The sequence below is a fragment of the Arachis ipaensis genome, chromosome B09, assembly GCF_000816755.2.
Source record: "Arachis ipaensis cultivar K30076 chromosome B09, Araip1.1, whole genome shotgun sequence".
NCBI classification, from domain to species: Eukaryota; Viridiplantae; Streptophyta; class Magnoliopsida; order Fabales; family Fabaceae; genus Arachis; species Arachis ipaensis.
The window spans coordinates 10674392-10681110 of NC_029793.2; positions in this window are offsets into that span (position 1 = coordinate 10674392).

Sequence of the window (6719 nt, forward strand, 5' to 3'; positions counted from 1 at the left end):
TTTATTTTTATTTATTATTATTGTTATCGTTCTTGTTTTTACTTTATTAAAATTAAATTCATTATCATTAAATCTAAGAAAATTTACGTAAATAAAATGAATGAACAAAACCTTTACGCAAATACAACATTGGCAATTTCCAGACGCAAATGCAACAAACGCAACTGTATATAATCTGCTACACCCTCTAGCGAAACTTAATTGCACATAATCTGCTATAGGGTGCCGCAGATTTCGTTGAGGGCTGAATTACTCATAAACCGCTACACTCTGTAGCGGTTTATGCTCATATGGTGATAGACTCATAATCCGCTACACCCTCTAGCGGATTATGAACAGTGTGGAAGCTTGGGAAGATGCCATATACCAGTCTAACAGAAAGAACTCGTGATGCAAAATGTACAAAGTTATACAAATACAGTCTCCATAAACAATAAGCCATAAAAATATAATAGACATGAGGCATTAACACTAACACGGATTAAATTTCTACATTAGGCATAAGTCATAAGTCATACAAATAGGTCGGAACAAACACTCACACAAACACACCAAAGGCACTAACACCCGAAAACGTAAATTGCTACAGGAGAATATAAAATTCATAAAACTAGAAGCACGCATACTAGAAGTCCTACGAACTACCGGCAACGGTGGAGCCTCTCTGTGGGCAAGACCTACGCGTGTGCCCAGGCTGTCTGCAGAGCCCGCATCGCTTCGGTCGGTTATGGTCGACCTTATCCATGTTGTTCCGGATTCTGGTAGACCTCGATCGCCCATCACGACAATGCCTCAAGCTGGGGTCCAGAATAACGGTCGGACCGTCATAAGGTGGCCAAAGTCCCTCCGGTATTGGCGGCACAAAACCCATCTGGTACACCCTAAACACCTTCTGCATGGTGTAGACCTCGTCGACATAGATAGACCAGTCAAGTCATGACTGGGCACAATATGCAATCGCATGGCAACATGGGTAATGGAGAGCTTGAAAGTATCCACAGTCGCATGTACGATGCTGAAGGGAAACTTGGTACGTCCCAAGTGAAAAGCTCCAGATGGGCGTCGTCTCGGCAACAGTGTACTCAGATTGGTGTCTATCAAACAGGGTGACAGTGAAGCATCTGGAGTCTTTCAAGTTGCGCTCCATCGCCTTCATAAAAGACTGGCAGAACTTGGCACTGCTGGCCAATTGAGCCTCTGCCGTCTGACCACGAATCACGAACAACTCTGCTAGTCGGCCATATGTGGACTTCACTAGGGCGGTAATCGGAAGATTCCGTGTACCCTTCAGAACAGAATTAACACAATCAGATATATTGGTCGTCATGTGACCAAACCGTCTGCCACCATCCTGGTGCTGTGTCCACTTATCGTATTCTATTCTGTTCGCCCAGTCACACATTGCCGGATTCTCAGTCCGCATTATATCAAACCAATAGTGAAACTCTGCCTCAGTCTTCGCATAAGCAGCGTTCACAAGCAAACGCTTTGCATCCGTGCCCTTGAAACTGAGTACGAAGTTAGCTGCAACATGCCGAATACAAAATACTCGGTACGCATGCGTGGGTAACCACCCACTGTTCGGGTTCTCTAGTGCAGCCTTGATGCCATTGTGCCTATCTGAGATGACCAGTATCCCCTGTTGCGGAGTCACATGTTGCCGTAGGTTGGTCAGGAAGAAAGACCAAGACTCGGCATTTTTCCCCTCCACGAGACTGAAAGCAATAGGCAAGATGTTGGAGTTCCTATCTTGAGCAATGGCCAGGAGCAAAGTCCCTCCATACTTGCCATACAGATGAGTACCGTCTATGCTGCCCAATGGCTTGCAGTGTCAGAAAGCTTCAACACAAGGAGGAAACGTCCAGAAAAGACGATGAAAGTACACGGTTGAGTCATCCACGTCATCACCGACGAGAACCGGAGATGTCTTCAACAACGTAACCGTCCCCTCTATGGTAGACTGCACACCAAGGATCCAACGAGGTAGCTCGGCGTAGGACTCTTCCCAGTCCCCGTATATCTATGCTACCGCCTTCTATTTTGCCAACCACGTCTTCCTGTAAGTTGGCTTGAACCTGTACATTCCTTCGGTAGCTTCTTGCAACACCTTTATCGATACCGCCGCATTGGCTCGAACTAGAGGAAAGATCTTTGCACAGATCACGTGATAATCTAGTTGTCGGTGGTCGCTGAATATCGATGTAGCCAAGCATGTGTGTGGTCCGTTGTACCACCGAACCTCCCAAGTTCTCTTCCGTGCTCAAAGGCTGATGCGAATCATCCATGTGCATCCCTTCCCAAACTCCTTGCATCTCCCATGGTACTTAAGATGATCTGACTCCATCACTCTATACTCAACACCGCGCCGAATGCTGTAATCCTTTACAATAAGCATAGCTTCCTCCTTACTGTGGAAAGATTGGCCAACTTGAAATTCAGCTACAGAATTTCTCTTGCGCAAGCCTTAACCCCCAAAGGTTGGTGCTGACTCCGTCGGTTGGCTGATGGCTCCCAGATCCAGGGTAGAATAATGCGCAGGTTGCTCATGTGTGCCGACACTTGACGGTGGTTGACATGTTGCTGGGTTTGTCAGAATTTCATCATCGTCGTCCCTTTTGATGTCAGCAGGCTCTTCGTCGGAATCATCCTCTAGCATAGCATTTTCCACCCGATCTGGTTCCCCCTCACGTCCTACATCTGGAAATGGATGAGTTGAGGTGAATGCCCCAACTGGACCGGCTGGCCGATACTCCAACAAACACTTAGGTGCAACGACGGGCATCGAGGTGGAGGCACCCCCCATCGTGGTGGACTGGGGGTTTGGAGCGGATGCACCAGAGCTATCGATCCCATGTTCCAGCTTCGCAAACATCTCATGTATCTTTACTTCCGAAAAATTCCGACAACAATGAAACAACACCTGCATATCTTCATCTGTTCGTAACACGAACGTTTCATATTGCATGCCGGTTGAGACAACCGCAATAGGGATCTTGTAGAACAGCTTCTTCACCCACTTTGTGCCACCCGCGGCCAACTTCTGCAGTATACTGCTCTTCAGATCCAACAGTGTATCAGACGACTTGACAAAAATACTCAGCGGTTCTCTGTCTGTAAACTTCACACCGTGCCTCTAAATCTTTTTTATTTTTCCAGAATGATGCACTAACACCAAAAAGCTCTCTTCACTCTCCATTCCTCAAGTTATGAATGAATGAAAATGACACTCTACACAACTTGTTGGGTATATATAGGCATATTCCCAAGCTTCCACACTGTTCATAATCCGCTAGAGGGTGTAGCGAATTATGAGTCTAGCACCATTTGAGCATAAACCGCTACAGGGTGTAGCGGTTTATGAGTAATGCAGCCCTCAACGTAATCTGAAGTACCCTGTAGCGGATTACATGCAATTGAGTTCCGCTACAGAATGTAGCAGATTATATACAGTTGCGTTTGTTGCATTTGCGTTTGGAAATTGCCAATGTTATATTTGCGTAAATATTTTGTTCATTCATTTTATTTACATAAATTGTCCTTAAATCTATGTAGGTATGTGGACGAAAATACTATGCAATTTTTGACCCCACACCAATCTATCGTCGAAATCCCACAATGGTCCCTAGTGCTATGAGATAATGATGCTGAGTTATATTGTATATATATGAAACCCGAGATGACAAAACGAAATGAATTTATTTGTCTACTTTGAAGAAGGAAACAACTTAGTGTCTTCATCCATCAATAATTCAATACATTATTTTACAGAATCAACGTTTAACTCGTTTTTTTTTTCTTAAATAAATTAATAAAAAAAACAAATAAAATAAAAGAATTGTTTAAATAGATGAATAATCCCGTTTAAAACTACTCTTAAACTCTTTTAAGGTGAAAAAAACTTAACATAAGAAAATTGTAACTTTTATTGTTATTTTTGTCATAATGTCTGTTATTGTATTTGTATCTCTCATGATCAAACGAAAGTCAACATACTAATTTCAATGCATAATATCTCTTATTTTAAGCACCAATTGATCAATAAACCCAAAACCATCTTGGTAATTAGCAAGATTAAACGCTTCCACACAATCCGTCTCACAAATAACATCTCGTTGACCCACATTCCAGACTAAGAGATATCCTCTTCAAATAACAAACAATGCCTCTTAAAAAATATTATTACTCTCAATCATTTCCAAGCATCTCCTTTGCCAACTCTTATATTACAATCTCTAATAATACAAGTAAAACTAATACTATCACTCAAACTAAAATAACTAGCATCACAATTAATTTTAAAAGTACCAATAGATGAGAGATTCTAAAAACCATTTAGAGTAGAAAAAAATGACATATGTTATAATTAAAAAATATTTCTAAGTACATTTTTTAAAATTAATATCAGATAAATTACTTTTTTTGGAGGCCAAATTTCACGAGGACGAAAGATGTCATTAACGTTTAACTCATTTAATCACAATGTTAAATTATTTTCAGCGAGAAGGAAATTTAATAAATGAATAAGTTCTGTTTCTAACGTATTTAATTTCAATATCTATTATACAAAAATTTCCAGAACAATCAATAAAATATTACCTAATACAAATTTGATCTTTAAAAATAATATATATAACACAGTTAAAAATTAAAAATATTAAGTAAAAAATTCAAAATAATGCATCTTACATCTGAATATAAATAAAATCTATAAGCTCGGTATAGTTTCTAAAAATATACCATTTATTTATCCACAAAATGTTATTTAATATTTTTGCAATAAACTTATTTTAAAATGTTAGAAACAAGAGACTAAACTGAAAAAAGGATTTGTGTATTATTGAGTATATTCAAGATGTCTTAGAATGATACAATATAGAAGGGTATTTATAGGGGCTAAGAGAATCGTAATAATAAAGACGTAATATTTTATAATAAATATTCAGATATACTAAATAATTCTAATTGATCCTAATTGATCCTAATTATATTCTAACATCCCCCTCAAACTCAAGTGACAACTTGAGTTTGAAACATATTTAAAACAACAAAATATAGAGAAAAAAATAGCATAAACTGGTAAAACGGATGCAGATGAAACTGCCTGAAGGAAGCGCAGACGGAACTGCCGCTTGTTTGAAGGAAGCGCAGACGGAACTGCCGCTTGTCCGAAGAAAGTGCAGACGAAACTGCGAGAAAGAAACGTAGATGGAACTACCACAAGGAAACACAGACGAAATGCAGACGGAACTGCCACGAGAGAACGCAGACGGAACTGCCACGAGAGAACGCAGATGAAACTGCAGAAAGAGAGCAAAAACTATATGATTTCTGAGAATAGGAAAACAGCAGATGACATTGGTGTTTGATCATTTGATTCGAAAAAAAAAACACAAGACAAATAAAATAGGCTAGTCGGTGAGGTGAAAAAGCATCAAAGGAGTGACAAAAGGGAAAGAAGAATGGTATAGAAAAAAAATGCAAAAACTACGATAATTTCACCGCAAGGAAAACAACTTATCCTCTTCAAAGAGGATACCATGGCTCGGATACCATGTTAGAAACAAGAGACTAAACTAAAAAAAAAGATTTGTGTATTATTGAGTATATTCAAGATGTCTTAGAATGATACAATATAAAAGGGTATTTATAGGGGTTAAGAGAATCGTAATAATAAAGACGTAATATTCTATAATAAATATTCAGATATACTAAATAATTCTAATTGATCCTAATTGATTCTAATTATATCCTAACATAAAATAATAACCATACACATTAAAAAAATTATTGAAAAAAAGATTATATTTTCTTTTTTGCTTTTTTTCTTTAATCAAGCAAGAGAAAAAAAATCTCTTAGTTTATATCACTTTTTTCTTTTCTTCTAAGCAATACATATATAGGACGGAGAATAGTTTTTTTTCCCTTTCTTTTTAAGTGTTTATTTACATAAAATGCCGTCTTTTCATTTATAATTAAATTAATAATATTTGTCAAACAAATGGAAACAGAATTTGCAGATTCCGCAGAAGTACCAGCGATAACTTCTATGAATGCTAGGAGGACAGTTAAAAGGGTTACCTGGAGGCCGCCTCTGCCAGGATGGATTAAGTGCAATGTTGATGCAGCGTTTCTTGAAGCGTTTTCTGGAGGAGCAACAGCGGCGGTATTCAGAGACCATGCTGGGAACCTTCTCACAGCCTCAAACTCTAGGATTGCGGCTTCCTCGCCTTTAGCTGCGGAAGCATTAGTAGTCAGGGAAGCATTAATATTAGTTCAGAACTTCCAACTAGAACGAGTTATTTTTGAATCCGACAGTTTATTACTCATCCAAGCTCTTAAATCAAAGGCATCTATTACAGAAATTCAAGTTATCTTGGATGACATTTTGGATTTAGTGCGAAATCTCTCAAATTTTGGGTTTACCTGGGTGCCTAGAGAAGGGAATGCCCTAGCCCATGAGGTAGCAAAGCTAACAGCTCACGGCTCTCTTGAACAGAATTGGCCTAGCTGCAAGCCACAATCCATCATGAAAATTTTAAATGAAGAGCGCTGCTTGTCGCTGCATTGGGCGAGCAGATCATGAGCATGCCAGTTTTTTTTTTGGACTATCTGAGTTTCAATTTAATTAGTTAGTGACTTACTTTGATTGCAGGCTGAAACTTCCAGGGCTTGTTGAAAGCAGAGGTTGACACCTTCCTTGTTGGGAGGGGTTGGAATAG